We start from the raw sequence: 22,505 nt of genomic DNA, 5'->3' as shown, positions 1-22,505 counted from the left end.
TACACAGATACACAAATCTCTGATGTGACTGCATCAATTGAACCTTATCAATGTTAATTATTTAAACTACTGCTCTATGCTACATCTACATCTGTTCTATAACTACATCCAAAATAATCTTATATTCCTAAACATCTCGTAGACATTACAAGATATCATTCACAAACAAAAATTATGTATTACTGTTTCCACAGTTTAATGTTCCCCTTATGAGTAAATCTCTCTATGGGCTCTATTTACTACAATCCGCATTTTGAATGCAGATTGTAGTGTGATATTACCAATCCAATATCGCAGGGATTTGCTAAAAATCCCTTGCAGGGAAAGAGCTTGCGATAAAGTTCTGTCCCTCCGAATCCCCTCTGCACACTTATCACTGTATTTTCGCAAAAAATCACCTGATAACCGGGTCCCAGTGCAGGATGGGAGATCAGCTGACTGGAGGGAGGACATTACCATAGTACCGATCTCCGGTCCCTGGACTCAGGTAAGTTGTTTTTGTTTTTTACTATTTTTTTTTTTATTTTTTTTTAGCAGAGATCAGTGTGTGGTCTGTTTAGACCACACAGCTGATCACTGGGGCCAGCTCCGGGCTCTGCTCTGCACGTTAGAGTGGAGCAGGAGTCCGGTAACCAGGGGAGACCCTGGATAATGCCACCTACAGGTGGCGTTATTATCACAGGGCTTCCCCCGGTATTTTTTTCACAATTTATTTTTTAGTAACTACCAGGCAGATCACATTTCCCATTACAATGATAGGAAATGTGATCTGATTACTAAAAATAAGTGATAATTAGGGGTTGGAGTAGAATTTTACGAATTCTACTCCAATTGCCCTTTAATAACTTCAGGTGAAACTAAAATAATGTGACATGGGTGTGAAAGCACCCTTTTTCACTTTATTTTAGTAAAAATAATGATAATAAATAGAGCCCTAAGTGATGTCACAAACTTGTGCCGTGGAGACTATAAAATTGGGTAATATGATTCAATTTTGTTCCCTCTCTGAAAACGTATTCTTGAACCCCTCATCTGTAAACCGGCTACTTACAAAGTAAATGCATCTTTTTCAGAGGATTTCGAGCAAATTATATTTTTACTGTTAACACCAGAATTAACATATGTGACAACTATTGGTAGATTCTTTACCAAGAGTCTGCATCTCCGACATTTTCTGTTACCTCCTCCTACCCCTTGCAGCCCAGTACCACTCTCCTACTTTAAGGAAAGGGGACGGAGGCATATATTCACAAGCTCTGAAACTTAGCTGTATTTTCTATATGAAAACTATAAATAAAAACTATAAGGTCCGACTCAGCGGTGTGTACACACTGTCGATGTCGTGTCTAGGGTGACATCTAAGGATGCATCAGGAATACTGCATGTACAGATGCTGACTGAGGGCGTCTCAGTCCTTGTACATTCAGATGTACAGATTGTACACAAGGAAAGGACTTTGTAGCTACATTTGCATAAAGTTGCAGACAGGTAGCTGAATAGACAGAGCTTCTGGTGCTTCTGCCTCCACCTCTGAATCATGTCCTAAGATATAGATATTATTAAAGATAGTTACTACAAGACAGATGTTACCTGTTTGTGGTAGATGAGGATTCAGCTTCTTTCTCTGATACCAATGTTCAGCATCAGCTTCCTCCATACCACAACAGAGAGGCAAAGAGTCCCAACCCAACATAGTAAATACACACAACATTAAGTGCAAAAAATTTACCCTTTGCTTGAGAGAATGGGTAGTTTGGGAAAAGAGAGAGCTTTAATATAGATTTTTCAGCATAAATTAACACCTGAAATCATGCAGTAGGAATAGGTGTATACTTTGCAATTAGATACTCTGCAGCAATTACTATATCCACAAAAACCTTTTCAAAGGTACAGTATTACAAAAAATTTACTATAATTAACTAAACACTCTGATGTGTTGATACAATGCAGTAGGATCTCAGTATTAATCACTAAGCATATCAAAAATATAGATAATTATAGATGCTGGTATCGATAATAATGGACGGCGATAATACCAATAAGTACCACTCATTTGCGATATTAGAATGAAGTTCACTATACTTTTTGCAAAATGCAGTTACTATCAATAACCTCATATAAATAACAATTTAATCTTACAGACATACAAATGTTCAGTGATTCATTTAAAAAAGAGCAACTGTCCAAACAATTGATAAATATCAGCAGCTATAAACTACTGTACAGCCCTTTTGCACTGTACCCTCTATCCTAACAGTCCTGGGAACAATAAATCCAAGGTATCTTTAAGGACTTTGAATTTGAACAGCGGTAGCCAAGGCCACAAGTAGAATATTGGTTAAGTGCACTGGCCCATTAAATATGAAGAATGACTTAGTCTTTACATTGCAGCACTGTTATTTATATCAAGAGATTGCAATCAATAAAATGTTTGGTCTGGTCTCACTGAATCTGTTGTCCACATGATAGGTTATAACTTCTTACTAGAATACAGATCAGCGGCACTTATTCTGCTTGTGGTGCTACAGGTCCTAGGTACAGGTACTCTCTGTAGGCAGTGAGGATACAGCCCTACATGTGCACTTGACACCTTAGGAACAATGAATACTGTCATTAACTAGCAGTCACCCCCTTCTCTTTAAGCGTTTTAACTGCTGGTACTGCAGCAGCGTGTTCTCCTCTCAGCATGTTCTCCTCTCACTTTGGTGTGGTTCTCTTCACTGTGGCTAGAGCATCATTACACAATTCCCACCTATAAACTACTCTCCACCCCAGCAACTCTTGTTCTAATGGCAGCAGCCTGCTCTGCTTACTGCCTCTCCTTCTCTGCACAGTGCCGAACACACAACTCTCCTACTTAGAATTGCAGGCTTCTTTGGCACTCCCTACTTCTCACTGTGCAGATGCCAGACTAACCACCCCACAGTCATATGGGGCTTGTAGTACCAAACGGAGGGTTGTCAAGTCAACCAGCATCTCTGACTGTGGCACCTTGCGGCACCTTCTAAAGAGGACAGGTGGTGAAGCTGCCCATAACAACCAATAAAATTGTACCCATCATTTTATAGAATGTACTAGATAAAAGATGGCTAGAATCGGGGGGCCTGGCTTGGCAGCCATTTGAGAAAGCTGGGCTTCCCTGCAGCTCCCGAGGAATATACTGCTGTCCGGCTGCTGGTGACACTCTAGGAGGCCATAAATGATGCACCACTGCCTATAATAACCCCCTCAGACTATTCTGCGTGTCCGGTGCCGTGGTCGCGGAATCGGGGAGTCGCTGGACGCTCCCGCGGATTGCGGCCTGGTCCTTCCACAGAAGCCGGGGCCTCGATTTATGGCCTGAAGTCCGGAGGTGTGGCCGCGGCTAGATTTCGGCGCTTGATCGCCTGTATACAGGAGCGTGGTCCCCCCTGCCTTCTCTGCTGTCACTCTCCCTGACTGTCCTGCCGGAGGGAGAGAGGTTGTTGCCGCCTGCTGTCCGGCTGTCAGCGCCGTTGGGACTCACCGCCCGGAGGTGTGTGGTAAGAGCTGTATATATCCACACACTCTTATAACCTGCATGACTGAGGATGTTAATCTGCCCTTTCTGACCCAGATTACTCTTCTTGCCATCATACTCCGCTCCACGGCCCACTAGCTGCCTGGACTGTGAAGTAATTAAGGAACATAACTTACCAGCCCTCAGCAGGGAGCCATTTTCTAATTAAGTTTCTGATGGTACAAGCCGGATGCAGCTGCAATTATAGATCCATCTATATATATAACTGCAATAATCTACAATCATCTATAACACTCATTATTTTTTTTTATTTTTTTTTACTTACTATAATCTAGTGAGTGTTAACTGATTATAATCTATTGGAGAATCTCATTTTCATCTCCTACAAGGTGGAATTACAGCGCCATCTAATGCTGCTTTCATATATTGCCTTATAGATGGATATACCATTAGCCGACTTTCTTCTTTTTATCTAGTCATGACTCTCCAGATGTTTTTTCTTCTATAAATCATGCTGTGACCTGCGATTGCTCCAGAGAATTCATTGCACTGTTCGGCTAGCATTCGCCAATGTTCCCCTCCCTCATCTTTGGAAATCTCGGCACACTTGTTGATTGAATAATCTGTTTTTGTCATTCCAATATGTCACAAAAAAGTCGCAAAAACTCTGCCGCTCCTAAGCCTAGCATACTCAGAGCATGGGAAAAATCTGGTTCTCTGACTCGACAAACGCCGATTGCAGACATTGTTTCCGACGTTGAGGAAGATACCTCTGCGGATGCCATTCTGACAACTAAAGACATTATAGCTATTGTTACTAAAACTATCCAGTCAGAAATGAGGTCGGTGCTCACAGAATTTAAAACTGAATTAGCAGATCTTGGTTCCCGCACAGATGTTCTGGAACAGAAGATGGACGAAGTCTGTCAGTACCAAAGCGTAGTGGAGCAAGAGCTTGCTGATCTGCACTCGGAATTTGATACGTATAAAGATCACCTGGAGGACTTAGAGAACCGGAACCGACGGAACAATATCCGAATCCGCAACATTCCTGAAGACATAACGGCAGATACTCTTCCTGGGTTCTTGGAAGGACTTTTTTTTCACTTGCTACCAGATATATCAAAAGATATGCTCCACTTGGATAGGGCATTGCGGCCGAAACCCCCTCTGAATCAACCCCCGAGGGATGTTATCTTAAGATTTCATTATTATAAAACAAAAGACCGGTTCATGCATTCTGTCCGTGGCTTATCTACAATCTCCTATTCAGAGTATCAACTTCAAGTGTTCGAAGACCTAGCTCCGTCTACTCTTAAGAAACGCCGGGACCTTATCAATATAACCAAAACATTGCGAAATCATTCTATTCGATATAAATGGGGTTTTCCTTTTCAACTCCAAATCACAAGGAATGGAGGCACATATATTGTTAAAACCCCTACACAAGGCTACGAGCTTCTTAAAACTTTCGGTCTTATCGATGATCTTCCTGAATCCATCCGTAAACAAATTGCCTCACCACAGCAAAGCCCTTCAGTACCATCCCCCAAATGGTCTCAGGCCTAACTGATGTTGTTTATTTCAAATTGGCATCGTGTCAATATCCTATTTTTGTGTTTTCTAAATGCTTTCTTCTTAGGAGAAGTCACTGTTAGTTAAATTGGTATCATCCCGGGTTATTCATTCTTCTGAAAGTATAATGTCTGTATGTTTATTGTTGTTAATAAGATGTCATAGTTCATCTGTTATGTTAGCTAAATTTTAGGATGGTTCGGGTTCTCAAGTAGAACCATCCTTTCCTAAGTTGGAACGTTAATGAGTACCCTTCTATCGTATCTACAGTGATTCTACATTTATTATTATGTTTTTTATTGTTATTCTTCGCTCACGATGTCTACAGTATTCTCCTTATGTCTGTTACCTCTAACACTTTCTCTGGACAAATGGTCACAGCTTCTATACTGTCCTAGTACACATGTACTATACATCTTTAGTTCTTCTACTTTTTATTTTCTTTCTTTGTCATGCCCCCCGCCAAAGGGAAGGTATTTGTAATGCCTTCTCTTTCAAATTTAGGCCTGTCCTTTGTGTTGGTCAAGGTCTTTTCTTTTCTACTACCTTGGTAGTTCCTGATCTATTTCCTTTCTCCCCTAATCTGTCCTCTTTTTTTCCCTGGATCTCTAACCAGTCAATATGTCCAATTCATATACTACGGAATTATCTAGATACATATCCACCATGAAGTTAAAGGTTCTTACGTTAAATGTCAACAGGTTAAATTCCCCCACTAAAAGGGCCATGGCCATCCAGTTTTTCCATCGTCGTAGACCAGATGTTGTTTTCTTGCAGGAGACGCATCTTAAAGCCCCTCATCCATCTCTAGCAAGCAAAATATACTCACAGGTTTACTATTTGAATATGTCAGCTAAGCGTAGAGGCACGGCAATTATGCTACATAGGGACTTCCCTATCAATATAGACAAAGTGATATCTGATGACCAGGGCCGGTATATCATCATATCAGGGACGTATAGTAACTCACCGATTGTTTTAGCATCGGTATATGCCCCGGCAATGCAGCAGGCATCCCTATTTACTAGCCTCTTCAATCATATATCCCAACTCCCACAGGGCCTCATTATAATTGGGGGGGATCTTAACACCATCTCAAATCACATTCTAGACAGATCTCGTCCCGTCTCAATCTATTCCACTCAAGCTAAACTCACCAAACGACTGCATTCTCACATGTCACTTAACGATCTTTATGATGCATGGAGAACTCTTTATCCCTCAGCTAGAGGTTATACACATTATTCCCCGCCACATAATATTCATACACGAATCGATTATTTTTTAGATGACCGGGCATCCACCCAAAGGCTCTTGGGGGCACAGACCTTACCTATCCCTTGGTCAGATCATTTAGCTATCGAGATGGAGCTTTTGTTTACAAGCCCGACGCCCTTGACCCGTTGTTGGCGCTTAAATGAGTCTTTATTAATGAAACAGGCTCATATAGCACAAATTACATCTGCTTTAAAAGATTTTTACGCCACTAATCTCACTCCGGATATCTCCCCCTCAATACTTTGGGAAGCCCATAAGTCCACACTGCGAGGTTTTTTCATCAGCCTATCTTCTGCTCAGAGAAAGGCGGAACTCACGCATATAAATGAACTGGAATCTTTATTATCCTCCCTCACGCAGCTCCATCAACGTTTTCCCAAAAAACGCACGTATCTAAAAATTTTATCTGTAAAGGGTCAGCTATCTCAGATTCTCTCTAAAAAAGCGGCGAATGCCTTATTGTGGACACGCCAGAGATTTTCTGAGAAATCTAACAAGGCAGACACATTATTGGCCCGCCAACTAAGAGCCAAACGTACTCGTAACAGGATTATCTCCTTAAGAGACTCGAACGGCTCACTAACTCATGACCCCAAGGCTATGGCTAATCTATTTCGGGAATACTATTCATCTTTATATAACCTCCCACCTGTAGACATAAATACCCCCCACACTCTTAATGGAATACGCCAATATTTGGAATCTTGTCAATTACCTAAACTCTCTGAATCACATATTGCCTTACTTAATGCCCCTATCACTGAAGAGGAGATTATAGCAGCTATAAAGCATCTACGTAGGTCAGCTGCCCCTGGTCCTGATGGATTTTCCGCTCTCTATTATAGAAAATTTACTATAACCCTACTTCCTATGCTTAAGCTACTATTTAATTCTTTGTTGGAGGGTAAATCGCTTGATGCGGCCACCACCAGGGCCAATATAGTTGTCATTCCTAAGCCTGATCGAGACCCCCTGGAGTTGAAAAATTATAGACCAATCTCACTTCTGAATGTAGACCTGAAGTTATTGGCTAAGATCCTAGCTATTCGGTTAGCCCCAATTTTACCCCACCTAGTTCATTCGGACCAGGTGGGCTTTATCTCCAATAGACAGGCCTCAGACAATACGAGACATCTGATTGATCTAATACAAATTGCTCAGGGCAGATCAGACCCGACCCTGGTGGTGGCTCTCGATGCTGAGAAGGCCTTCGACCGTGTGGCTTGGCCCTTTATTCAGCAAACTTTGCTTAACATGGGGTTCTCGGGTGCGTTTTTTAATGGATTATTCTCATTATATCATAATCCATCAGCTTCCGTTTTAGTTAATGGCCTTTCTTCCGACCCTTTTTCCATCTATAACGGCACCCGTCAGGGTTGCCCCCTTTCCCCTCTTATATTTGCGTTGGTGATGGAACCCCTAGCCTCAAAGATTAGATCGAGTTTGAATATCTCTGGTATTCGAGTTGGCAATACTGACCACAAGATCGCTTTATACGCTGATGATGTGATTCTAACTTTAACTGACCCCCATTCATCCCTCCCAAATCTTTTTTTCGAGATAGATAAATATAGCACACTCTCTAATTTTAAAATTAATACAGATAAGACGGAGATCTTAGACTTACAGACCCCCCCTGCTGACCTTCGCATTCTTCAAGCTGCATTCCCTGTCCGCTGGCAAACGGAAAAGATAAAATACTTAGGGGTTTATTTAACTAAGACGTATTCCTCCTTATACGCAGCCAATTTTCCTAGACTATTGGCCTCCATTAAGTCCGACCTTCATACATGGAATAGATCTATAATCTCTTGGATAGGACGTATGGCTTCAATTAAAATGAACATTCTTCCTCGGCTGCTATATATGTGGCAGACTCTCCCGATACATATTCCAATCACAATCCTGAAAAATATTCAAGTAGAGATCTCACATTATATATGGGCTGGGAGACGACCCAGAGTAAAGATGCGCTTGTTACAAAGACCTCGTAGTGATGGAGGGCTGGGTATTCCTGATCTAATCAAATATTATCGGGCAACCCACTTAGTCTCGTGTGTTCTCTGGCACGCTCCGCCTAGCCAGAGAGTTTGGACATCTATCGAAGCCGGAGCATTATCTGTTTATTCTCCCTATTCTTTCCTTTGGTGCCCTGCCCTCTCACGATCACCTAAGCTAAACATACTTTCCACTGTTCGATTTACGATTTCGATTTGGAACCAATGCTCCCGTCTCTATAATATTCGCTCATCTCATCCCTTAATGGTCCCTCTATGGAACAATCCTGAATTTGTCCCAGGTACACAATATAAATCCTTTCGCCAATGGACTAAATCTGATATCTTATTTTTATTTGATTTAGCTCCCTTGCAGACTTTCCCGGAATTTGTTGAATTGCAATCTCAATTCTCCCTACCCAATAACGTTTTTTTTCAGTACCTCCAATTACGCCATCTTTTTCATTCCCAGACGCAAACCTCTATAATAGCTGATAAAACTACACTTGAATCACTCTGTCTACATCCTCACTCAACTAAGGGTCTTATTTCCACAATTTATCAATCATTAATCCAACATAATCAACCCGTAAAAGAAGCCCATGAGGAGGCCTGGGAGACAGAGGCGGGCGAGATATTAACACCTGAGGAATGGTCAGATATAAGGAATGAGATTGCAAAGAGCTCTATTTCAGTCCGCATACAGGAAAACTCCTACAAAGTTTACTATAGATGGTACCTGGTCCCCACTCGACTTCATGCTATTTACCCCTCTTCCCCTAATTTGTGCTGGAGGCTCTGTGGCCAGGTGGGATCCATGCTGCATATCTGGTGGTCCTGTCCTAGTATTCAGAGGTATTGGGTGGATATACATAAATTGATTAAGGATGTAGTTGATATTCAAGTCCCAAATACTCCTTTATATACCCTCCTTTCTCGGCCTATTCCTAATACCACACGAGCCGAACTGAAATTAATCAAACATATATTGAATGCAGCTAAATGTACGATTGCCTCCCTTTGGAAGTCATCCACTCCCCCTTCTGTTTTAGCTACTATTAACGCCATATGGCACACCTATAAAATGGAACGAATTACAACTGTCCTACATGACACTCCAGATCACTTTGTTAAAACATGGTCCCCATGGACCGCACATTTTTCAGCTGAACCACCCCTGACAACGATTTAGCTCTGTCTTATTTGGACATAATTTGTCTCAGCGATTTTGCTCTCTAATTGACTGGTACCCCCCCCCACCCTCTTCCCTTCTCTTTTTCCTAATTTTTACTATTCTGTATAACCTATTCTTTTGCATATTTGTATTCAATGTTTATATATATGTTTCTGTATCTATATACAATGTATTCCTTTTTTGTGATATATCTTGTGATATATGTTTCTTAATTCTAATGTTATTGTAGTTCACAGAGTTTTTTCTGTGATTATGTTATTTTATTTTCTGTGTCAATTATGGTAATGTTACTATTTTAAATGGAATGGAATATAAAAAACGATTCAATAAAAATATTTCTCAAAAAAAAAAAAAAAAAAGATGGCTAGAATCTGATTGTTTGCTATGGATAACTTTTCCACTTGTCTTCTTTAGAAGGTTTTATACATCTCCCCCTTAGTACTGTACACTGCCTTTTCATATATCTACTTCAGTTACAGTAGAAACATAGGCTGATTATTCTCACTACACTCAATTAATGGGAACTTGCATATAATTGTTTGTACACAAAACAGAAACAGCAGCAGTATTCCTCTCTGGGGCACTCACAATTTGATTATTTATCTAATGCAACAATAATTGCAATGCATTCTTCTAGGGATCCAATCTACAGGATATTCTATATTAAAATATAACTTTTATTATTGCATTCTTAGAATGGTTAGTAAGTGAAATATGAAGTGTCAATAATGAAAATTGTGAAGTGAAGTACTGTTCAAGTGAATTAAAAAGCAATTGTCTGTGAGTGTTGTTATTAATATTCTATGCATACTCACTCTCCAACTAATAGTCATTTTGTCCCAATAGATGTGCAATGGGTGATTCCTTAATATTATATATGGGTACAAGATGACCTAAATGTTAGCTTTTGTCCTCTTTTTCAAGTAATACAGGCTTAATATGATGATGCTGGCTGTAATAGTTGAAAATTAAACAGTGTTGAGTCCATGAAAATTAGTGGAGCTCAATGAAAACGGTAATCTAATAGTGTTCCCTTATAATATCATATACATCATAATAACTTCTAGGGCACTGAGTGAGGTAGCGCTTAGCCTGTAATGATTTGTGGTCACCAGATATATTATTGGGCTGCATTCACATTAATCCATAATATAAACATTATTAGAGACAATTAGCATTATAAAAGCACGAGTTATGCTACATGTGAACCTGATGCACATTTTGCTTTCAGCTTAATCATAGGCTTCTTTGATTAAGCTGGCAGCGAAATGTATGTCAGGTTGACACATAGCACACACTACACAACAAGTCTCATGCTTTTACACACAAAAAATCAATGGTTATTGGCCTCCACATTGGACATTTCCTCTAGACAGCATATAGATATGTATTATGTATTATGAATAGCAAACAATGACTGCATGTAATCTATTATCTGGTTCTCAATAGTCATATTCTATCATTCACATCACTCCTTAATTTATAATGTGTGTTATTTATAGAGCAGCTATTATAATATCTATCATCAATTCTTTTTTTATGGTATCTGTCACCTCTCCTTATAAATACTTGCCAATTATACCTTTCTAAAATGTCTTTCACAGTATCTCACACAAGAGGGTAGTCTTTTATACTCCTGTTTAAGTGCATGAGTAGCAGTGATCATTTTCTCTTAAAATACTCATATTGGTTTCTGTTCACATTTTCCTGATCAAACTGTATTGCCCTCTCCCAATATGTATTGCATGCTCAATTACTGCAGTACACTTACTGTATTTCCCTTGGTACTTTCTCTGCTGCTGCCTCACTGAAGCTACCAGTGTAACACTGATCCTAATCTATTTCAGTGGCATAGTAGTGTTCTGGAGTTTCACTATTATACTTCTTCAAAGATGAAAAAAACATCCTTCAGGGATCAAAACAATTAGTTTTGTACCTTGGCTAAGAGACTGGACAAGTGTGAGAAATCTAAACACATGAAACTAGATGTATTTTCCATTTCAGAAGAGGAACATATCTGTGTATGAATTGAAGATCTATATTTAAGTTATGGCAATAATGGACATTTTATTGCCTCTCACCAAGTGAACTTGAGGATTGCTAGAAGGTTGAAAAGATTTCCCTAACTAGGGATTGACAGAGGGTCAACAATCTGTGTGAATTCTGCAAAAAGTTGGCAATACACAAAGAGAACAATACCAATATGGGGTAGTGTGGGGCAATTCTACCTTCATTACATCATATGTGACCCCTAAGATAGCCTGGTCATCAATGGATTAAAACTGATTGCATCATTATAAGGCATGATAGTAAATACAGTTAGAAAATGAGCAATATAATTCTGAGTTTGTGATCAGATTTAGACAATAATGTGTTTTGGAAATGAGCAACCACCTGGCCAGTGTCCTAAATATACACATATTGGCCATCTACATGTGCCCCTAAAGTTTATAGAGAACATGTCACTTGTCACTCAGAATGACCTTGTGAGGCACAGTTGTCTTAGTCTCTAGAAGCAGTTACTCAATATCTGCTTTTGCTGACTGGTACAGATGGAAATTTTGTTGAATTCTTTTACATCCTACTGTTTTAATGGATGGAAAATTTGCTTTGTGAGCTATGTCAATAGAAACTTAATTAAAGAGTTCCCATATATCTCATCAGAGGATTGCTCTCAGTTTAATATTGTGCATTCCACTATAGTAAATCTGTGATTTTTAAGGAATTTGAAATTGGTTTCGGAACTATTTTGGCTTCTGGAAAATGCACTCTTGGTTCTCTAGCTAAATTCTTTCCTGGGATTATTTTGTTTTGCTATTTCAATAGGAATCTCTTTTGAGATCTGTACATGGGCTTTCTTAGGTTGACTTCCATTACTTTCTGCACTGTACTTACAATTTACTTATGTCTTCAGCATTTTATCACCCATATTGTTGCTCAATAAATCACTCCATGTACCACTACCCCTCAAGGTAGAGTGAATCTACCTTTCCTTCCAGAAATTAAAGTCCCAGTTGACTGCATTAAGTAAAACTTCAGAAAAGGTTTGATTTGATAAACTATGTTACCTATTAAGCTTGTTTCCTTCATAAACATCAAGGTCATACGTTGACTATAATGTTCTAAAAAAGAAAAAGAGATCAGTAAAGATCAGTTACTCTTTGTCTTTCATGTCATAATTGTTTGACAGATTAAAAGAGTATCATCTTTACAACCGTTGTCTCTGATTTGTACTTGCAAGGAAGATGAGTGGAAACCACCCTTTAATGCTTGAATAACTCAATAGAAATATTTAATAATGCCCTTTTGATCTCATTAAATGCCCAGCTGTTTTTCAAAACTTTGCCTATAAGACATTTTGCATTTTTCTGTACTACTATGTAATATTGAATGTACTTTCATTTCTTTCCCTCTGTTTTACTTGACAAAATTATCATGTAAAATCTGCTCTCTAACTTTATTTTCAGGACATTCTAAAGTTGGGTACACACTATACAATTATCAGGCAGATCATCCAATAATTCTATGATCGGCCCTATAATTGTCTAATGTGTATGCAGGAGCGTTAGCCAATAAAAGGCTTCAAATGCTCCTGCAAACAGTTGGACCTGGAGGTTGCATCTTAGAAATTGCACACCCAATCTGAAACATCCTGTTCAAGAGATCAAAGAAAAGTACACACCGAGCAAGAAATTACTCAGTGTGTATGGGTGTGCAATGATACGATAATTGCTCTATCAAATTAAAGTGTTTATCGGATTGGTATCACCTATTGCACAGTATGTACCTACTGTATCTTAAAAAATGTTTTTTTCCACTGGTCCAGTTTTACAACAATTGTAACATTTACACCTTTTTATCTGGAAATTGACAAATCTTCTTGAAGTTGCAGCTGTACTTGGCAGAAAATGTTATCCACAGTAATTAATCTTCAATTTGGATTAATCTTCAAATTGAATAGGAGCCTTGTTATAATCTGCTAGAGCGAAGACATTTTCTACCTTTTTCAAGAGGGAGCACATTTTTAGTCTATACTCCAGTTGATGTTCTGTTTTGGTTAATTTGCTCTGTGATTTTGGAACCTACCTTTATTATTGATCCAGTTGTATTGTTACCTCTACTTAGACCTTAATTTGTGACCTACACCCAGGAAACATTATCTCAGATATCACAGAGTTTTTTTTCCCCTGAAATTATGAAGAAACTGAATATTATTCAAAGGATGCATGAATGACAAATCTGTGTTGAAAATATATTTTTTTCCCTTCATCTTCTGGATCTTTAATATATGTATCTATACCAACTTATGCTCTGCATGTACTGTATGTCTGTATGATTTTATTACTGACTTACCATTCTAAAAAGGTTACAATGGAGCTCATGAAGAGTTGGACACATTTGTGCTATCAACAAAATTATTTTTTTTTTTTCTGAACATAATTGTGTTACACATTATTTATTTTTATTTTATTAACAGTTACTTATTTAGTGCAGCATATTATTTTGTGCTTTACAACTGGGAACAAACAATGTAACTCTTTGTATGTTTTTATGATTCTATGTCAATCATTAAATATACTCAGAGATTCGGTATTATAATAAAATACAGAAATACTATTTATTGGTGCATAAACAGTAAGTGATATTAACAGAAAACAGCATTCAATTCAAAACTAATTAACAATATAAGAATCAATACTCAAATTATGTGTGAACGTCCTTAAATATCTTCTTCATATCTTCAAACTTCTGAAGGGAATCTGTCACCACTACTTCGATACTCAGAATCGGTGGTCAATCATTGCAGAAATACTAAGGGAAGACACATATCACTCTGTGTCATAGTCGAATCCCAATAATACATAAAAGTAGTCCTTCTAATATCCTAGGCATTCTGCTGACCAATCTATATTTTCTACAATTGGAGCAAATCGTTATTATCTGACTCTAAAGCTGTGTATACACTAGACGATATTTATGAACGATATGGACAATAACGATATCGTTCAATGATATATTGTTCATATTATCCAGTGTGTATGCAGTGAACAATCAACCATGTGTGCTCTCGTGGGTCGTTAACAATATCCCCAGTTGGCTGAACTTGCAATATCATTAACGATACCATGCTGCCGAATGCAGCATAGCCCCGCTAACCCCCCCAGCTCCCTGCCATCATTTGTCATGGCCGACATCGGCAAGTGTGTTTACTGGGCCCAAGGCATTCGATTTCGCTCATCGCACACATCGTCTAGTGTGTATGAGCCTTAACTGGTATTTGTACCCTAATACTTATGTGTGATGCGTGCCCACTCTGGCATCTATTTACTAAGACTTGGATGGAGATAAAGTGAACTGAGATAAATCACCAGCCAATCAGCTCCTAACTGCCATGTCACAGGCAGTGTTTGAAAAATGACAGTTAGGAGCTGGTTGGCTGGTTCTTCCTCTCTGTCCACTTTATCTCTATCCAAGGCTTAGTAAATAGACCGCTCTGTTACAAACAACACCTGTCTCATCATCTTAACTTCAAAGTCTGTCTGCCATTCTGTTAAACAAATAGAGACGGGTACAGACTCCTCATGGCCTCATACAAGATATTTGCAAGTCTGTATAGAAAACACCAGTTACCATTTATACCACTGTTGACAAACAGTAATACAACAAGACTATGCATTTCTTTAACACTTCAACTCAGTAATTGTTGAATCTTAACATTTTGAAATTAAAAAAGTTTCTGTATTTCAAGAGAGTTACTAGAGGATCTTGTGATTGGAAAGAAAACTATGTTGGATCAAAGCATCTGATGTACACACTCATTTATTTCTGTGACAGCTGGATGGAGATATGAGGAATCTATTTTCAGTATAAAAACCTATTAGATTAAAATGATAATATCTTTACCCCATGTTAATTGTCACACACCACCGAAGCTTGGGGTCCACTTACCGGGTGTGGTGGTGGTGGAGGTCCATGCTGCAAGCAGGAGCTCATCTCTGACTGCCCAGCAACACAGTCTCCTCATAGGAACGGGTGCGTCTTAGTTCCACCTTTAGGACCTGTGCTCATGTGACCAGTGACGTGGCACTTGGCATCAAATTCAAACCCTGCATCCTATATAAACCTCCCCTCAAGCACTAGATCTGTGCCAGAGTGTCAGGTTCACCTTCCTGTGCTCCAGTGTTGCTACTGCTAGTTCCTTGATCTGGCTTGATTTCTGACGTTGCTTCCCTTCTGCTCCTTAAGTACTTTTGCTGTGGATTACTGTATTTGACTTTGGTTTGGTATTAAACTACTCTCCTAGACACTCCCCTGGTAATTGCTTTTACACTTCTGGATCTGACCCATAGATGCTTGACTCTTCTATAATGGTTTCATTTGCCAGCTTGCCACACTAGGTGCACACTGAGAGAACTGCAAACTGCGTGTTGTGGGCAGCAAAGCCTAAATCCCCTTGCAGGGGTTCCTGGCAAAGACCAGCACACATTAGACACTACACCTTTGTCCTTGGTACTGCCAAACCTAGTTGGAAGAATACATTTGTTAATTATTCATGAGATCGTGACAGTATACACTGACCTGTAAAATGGATTCCGCTGGTAAACCAACATTCATGGATTTGCTCCTGCATCTCATTAATAGGGTGAATAAGTGAGAGTTTGACCAAGCTAAGCTTTTGCAGTGTCTACAAACATTAATACTCAGACGGACAGCATGCAGACACACTCCACTGCTCCAAAATCTGCTTCTCCCACTACAGAAGTCGTCTCAACAGCTCCTGTCACAAATTCAAGATCCGCCCACATAACTAATCCCCCGAAGTATGAGGGTGATCCGAAGGTCTGCAAGGGATTCCTTAATCCCTGCTCCATCCAGTTCAGGCTCCAAGCTAATTTCCCTTCAGAGATAACCAATATGGCTTACATAATTCCCTTCTGTCTGGAGAAGCACTAGCATGAGACTCACCTTTATGGAATGCAATGATCTTTTACTTCATAATTGTGCTGTATTTTTGGATGCCTTCTGAAATGTATTTGATGAGCCAGTTAGAGTGACATCAGCAGTCTGTGCTCTTCTACATCTCAAATAAGGGACTCATACTGTAGGACAAATTGCTGTATAATTTAGGACTCTAGCTTCCAAATTGCACTGGAACAATGAAGTGCTCATTGCTACCTTTTGACAAAGTCCAGCGGAGTGAGTAAAAGATTAACTGGCCTCTAGGGACTTGCATTTATCTTTAGATAATATAATTTCTCTTTGTGTAAAGATAGCTCTAAGGTTTAGATAACATTCACAAAAATAGGAACAAACATGCGACTCCTTCAAATTGGTTCACTCTTTTTGTAGTCCCCCAGAAGAGTTTATGCAAATTGGGAGATCTTGTCTCTCTCATGACTGGCAAGAAAAGAGATTCAAATAAACTGTACTGCAGGGAGCCTGGTAACCTTCTTGCTTCCTGCTCAAAAAGGGTGAGAAATGGGAAGGCCTAACAGTTCAAAGGGAAGTCTTGTTAGGTCCATCTCTATACTCTCCACAACCTAAATTTCATAAATCCTTTTTAATCACAGTTCAATTCTGACTTCTGGAATGTATCACACCTTTGAAAACTTTCATAGATTCTAGTGCAGAGGGAAATTTATTTTGCCCAAAGTTGAGAAAAAATATAAACTTCCTATGAATCTCTTTAGGTTCATGTCAAAGATTTGGCAGTCAACAGCAACATAATCTTTTCAGCTAGAGTTGTCAGCCAGACTATACCTTTAACGCTGCAAATGAGAGCTCTCACAAGAAGTCAATTTCTTCCCTAGTTACTGTACACCAACTACCATTAATCGGGTCATCCTTGGCCTACCGTAGTTATGACTACACTCTCCTATTTTGGAATTGTGGACTGGTATTAACCTCATATCCTCTCCTGGGGAGATTAATTTTGCAATAGGTGTATGCAACCAGAATATCCCCTGTGCATGATCAACCAGGTGTCTTAATCTGACCATTAGTCTTCTTTGCACTCTCCTAATCAGTACTTTTCCTACATTTTCAGTAAACAAGATGTGGTAAAGCTCTCTGTGTAATTGACTTTATTCAAGGGACAGTCCCTTCTTAAAATCAAGTGTTTCCATTATCATTGCCATGGCAGATTGCATTACAGAAAACCTCGAACGGGGATTCATTCAAAATTTACACTCTTCTGCAGTAGCAAGTTTTATCTTTGTCAAGAAAAAGGTCAGCACACTCAGGCCCTGCAACAGTTACTGGGGAATAAACACTATCACCATTAAGGAACGAGATCCATTACCATTCATAGCCAAAACAGTTACTATACCTATGTGGTACCTATAATCTGATCAGGATTAGACAAGGGGATGAGGGGAAGACTGTGTTAATCAATCAAAAGATGGTCATTACCAATATTTAGTCACAAGGGGGGGGGGCTTGGACTGCAAACCCTATTTTAAACATAATAAGAGGTGCTACCATGCTGAGACTTGTAGTACAATGCAGGGGACAGAAAATGCAGGTACACACTCTAAGTACTAAAAACAATGATAGTCAATATAATCTTGATAAACTCGACAATTAACATGGAGTTTAATGGGCAAATTTACTAAAGTGACAGTTTTTGGAAGTGGAGAGGTTACCCATAGCAACCAATCAGATTCTACTTAACATTTAACCAGCACCTTCTAGAAAATAATAGCTAGAATCTGATTGGTTGCTATGGGCAACATCTCCATTTCTAAATACTGTCACTTTAGTAAATTTACCCCTAAGTGAGGTTCTTAGTATATGTTTGGCCAAAAATGTTTGCCCATCCAGTACGTCAAGATGAACCCCATCAGATGGGTCCCTAACATCCCTAATACTAACAATTATGTCAATTTATCCAGGACTTACCTATTATATACAGCAATGTAGGAACCTGTGCTGATTAAAAACACCTAAGGGCAGATGGGAATGGTGCTAATACCAAGCAGAGGGAGTCCCAGCCTTCAAATATTTATTTAGTCATGCCATATGGGGTCTAAGTAATTTGCAGATGGTATTCCAGAAGTTTGCAATTGAAATCTTTTTAAAATCTTCCGTATATGTATATGTTGTCGTATACAACATCCTGATTGTTTACATTTCTTTGTGCTTCTTCAAAAGAGCTTGAACAGCACATCTTGAAACCCCAGTCTGCTTTGATATTTTTGCCTGGGGGTGACCTTGCTGATGCAGTATACCCACCTTGTGTCTTGTTGCTATGCTCAGTCTTGCCATGGTGTATGACCTGTGACATGAAACAGTCTTCCACAACCTCACCTTTGTAGCAGAGTTTGGCTGTTCCTCACTCAGTTTTGAGCCTCTTACACAGCTGTTTCTGTTTCAGTTAATGACTATGTTTCAGCATATATATGAAAAAGATGATTATATCACCTGTTTGGTATGATTGGCTAATTATACACCTGACTATAATCTTACAAAATACCTGACTTTGTGCAAGTGTACCTAGAAGAATTGATGCTGCTTTGAAGGCAAACGGTGGTCACACCAAATATTCATTTGATTTAGATTTCTCTTCTGTTCATTCACTTTGCATTTTGATAATTGATAAAAATAAACCATTAACACTTCTTGTTTTGAAAGCACTCTTACTTTGCAGCATTTTTTCCACACCTGTCTAAAACTTTGGCACAGTACTGTAAATCCTCCCTTTTATCTAGAAAAGGATGCTCTCAACCAGGGGGTTATAGCTATACTTTGAAAAAGACAAATCCAGCACAAATCATCCTTGCTGCTTTTTCTCTTGGAAGTTTCAAGCCGCAGAGAAGAATTATGCCATTGGGGATAAAGAGCCCCTGCCTATCAAACTGGCTCTCCAAGAATGGTGTCACCTTTTAGAGGGAGTAACATTCCCAGTCACAATGTACACTAATCTCTGAAATCTTTCTTATCTACAATCCAGCGTCCAAATCCCAGATAGCTTAGGTGGTCATTGTTTTTCAATCAGTATAACCTGTTGATTACATTTTTGCCAGGTGCTTAAAAGAAGAAATAACGGTCAGACAGAATGGGTAAACCAAGACTTGGAGAAGTTAATTTGGATATACTGTATATCTCTGCAAAATCAGGATAATTAGGTCGCTCTATTAACAAATTCACAAATCAACTGGTTAAACTCCATTTTTTACTCCATATGGATTCCATCCTGTTCTGCCAGGACTTACAACCTGTCAATCAGTTCCCCTTCCTGCTGTTCAACACCTGACCAAAAATATCTTGAACATTTGGACTAATGTAAAAACAAAACCTAATCAGGGCCTCTTTCCGTTATGAAATCACAGTGGACAAGCGAAGATGGAAAATTCACATGTTGGTTCATAGAGACGGAATGAACTCCCATTCTCTGAGCTGGCATCCATCAGATATGCAGGTGCTCGGTTCTGACCACCAGTAACACAGTTTCCTCATAGGAGCGTGTACACAGCTCACTTCCACCTTTAGGGTCTGCGGTCATGTAAACAGCAATACAATGCTTGGCACCAAATTCAAAACCCTGCTTCCTATATAAACCATTCTCTTGCACTAGATCAGTGCCAAAGTGTCAGGCAAGGCTGGATAAGCAAGAATCCTTCCAAGAATGTTGTCATCCACTAGGAAAGTCCTGGTCAGGTATCATGCTTGCACAAAGTAAGTTTGTCCCACCAGGTAGATGCCCACTGTAGATACTGTACAAGAGTCAGTAATCCATCTTTAAAAAGACAATTTCCAAAATGTAGAAATGTCCAATGAAAAAAAATGTTTCAAATGTGTTTTATTGGCATACCAGTACAGTTTATGTGAGAAATCCTTACTGTCAGAAAATATAGATGATTTGTGACTGTTGTGCAGAAAAAATAATGTCTTGTAATTTGTAAGGGGCCTTAAAAAGTAAAGATGGCAGTTTACACTTTTAATAGTCAAAGTTTGCATCATTCAATCAACAAAATGAATATGACTTCTATTTTTTTAATACTGCAATAAATAAGTTGTAATATACAATAAAATACCTGGTGGATGAATATTTAACAGTCTGCTCAACTTACTTGTAATTACCTCCCATGGGAGTACAACCCAGTCTTTCGTCTCTTTAATAGGTACTATTAATTTTTAATGGGCAAAAAAGATGCTTGCAGTAAAACAAGCGTGAGGATGGGCATTTATTTCTGAAATATGCATGTAAAGGTTAATATTATGCATGTAGCCTTGTCTATTCTTGTTATTAGGAACATTAATGAACTAAATCTTCAGGCAGAATAAGAGTTTTTTACAGCTCATCCAGTATTTTATTATTATTATTATTATTATTATTATTATTATTAATAATTTATTTTTATTTTTTGTAAAGTGTTTAGGATCATTTAATTTGAGAGTGTATCTATTATCAAATAAATGTTCTCTCTTGAGTTATGCATTTCAGTTTTGAAGTTTTCCTACAGTATATGCAGCATGAAGATAATATACCTTACTCAGTCATAATAACCTGATGCTTGATGGGGGTGAGCCGCGCTTCTACTAGTAGTGATGTAGAGGGTCCTATATATTGGGGAAAGGGTCGGGTAGGTGCTGCAACGTATGCAAGAGTACCACTTCTTGCTGGGTATATACGACAAAGGTAGGGTGGTATACGTGCGCTCCTAAGTGCGAGAGATAATGATTGGAGGTGTGGAATGTTAGATGGAGGGGTGTGTATGTGGGAGGGGTTGGGGAGGGGGAGTGTGGAGAGGATGTGGTTATGTATAGGTGGGTGGATGTAATAAAAACTGACAAATGATGTTGGATCCAAACCTATTTATTGGGTAGACACAATGCTTCCTAGGCGGTTCCGTGTGTAGACGTACATATGGTGAATAATATTAATAGTCACGATGTAACCCACGGTGTACCCTTTTAGGGGGCTACTTTGGCATGCGGTCCTCACTCCTGCATGTCCCCCTGCTGGACCTTTGGTCGACAGACTTATGGCAACCAGGGTGTGATGTGGGCTGTGGACCAGGGTGTCTATTGAGGTGGCGGCGTCCCGCTCTGCTTGGGGGTGGACTTACCTACCGGTAGGTGGGGAAGGGTCCACGGTGGATGGCAGTTGTGATAGATGTCCTGATTCCAAGCTTGGTGGTATTTCTAGCCTCCGCGGTCCTGCGAGGTAGTCGGGTGGACAGGAGGCCACGAGGGTAAATGGTCACAGCCATTAGATGGTGGTGAAGTGCTGCGGAGGTCCGCGTGCTTCGGATGATCCCACGAGCCCATGAGATTGGCGTTTAATGTCCCGTTCGTGTCACGGGAGGGACAGGTGTAGCAGTACAGATGGTGGGAGTATAGGTGCAGTTGCAGTATGTCTCCAACGCGTTTCGGCAATTTAGCCTTTTTCAAGGAGTTACTGAGTACTAGATAGTTCCGTTATTTATAGTGGACTACCGGGTGTGGGTCCGGTCACGCGTGATAAGCGGGCCAATAGCGTGTATCGGTGGGCGTGTCGTGTTGCTGCATTAGTAGGTAACTGAATGTTTATGATGTGTAGGTCACGTGGAGGTGGGCGGGTTGTGTCTGCAGGAAGTGCATGTGCAAATGTGTGTGCATGTTAAAGGTGGTACGTGGTGATTGGATAGGACAGGCTGGAGGCGTGACTCATGAGAACGGGGCGTGTCTGTGCTTATCGTTGCCAACTATATATTATGTTAGCATGTTGCTAAGGCTACGGGGGGCGTGTGTATCCGTGAGTCACATGACGGTGTTGTTATGGACTCGTGTGTGATGTAGTTATGACAAATGGGAGTAGGGACTGTAAGTGTATGCGGTGTGTATTTACGCATATGTGGGGAACAAACTCAAGGGCGCCTGATCATACTCATATTGGTGGGGGGCGTGCGTGGATTATGTCGAGATACCGCGTTACTATGGTAATGCGTGGGTATAGGGTGGGAGGGGTGTGTGGCCA

Source organism: Taudactylus pleione, unplaced genomic scaffold (assembly GCF_031769625.1).
Source record: "Taudactylus pleione unplaced genomic scaffold, aTauple2 ptg000021l, whole genome shotgun sequence".
Taxonomy (NCBI): Eukaryota; Metazoa; Chordata; class Amphibia; order Anura; family Myobatrachidae; genus Taudactylus; species Taudactylus pleione.
This window is presented reverse-complemented; position numbering follows the sequence as displayed.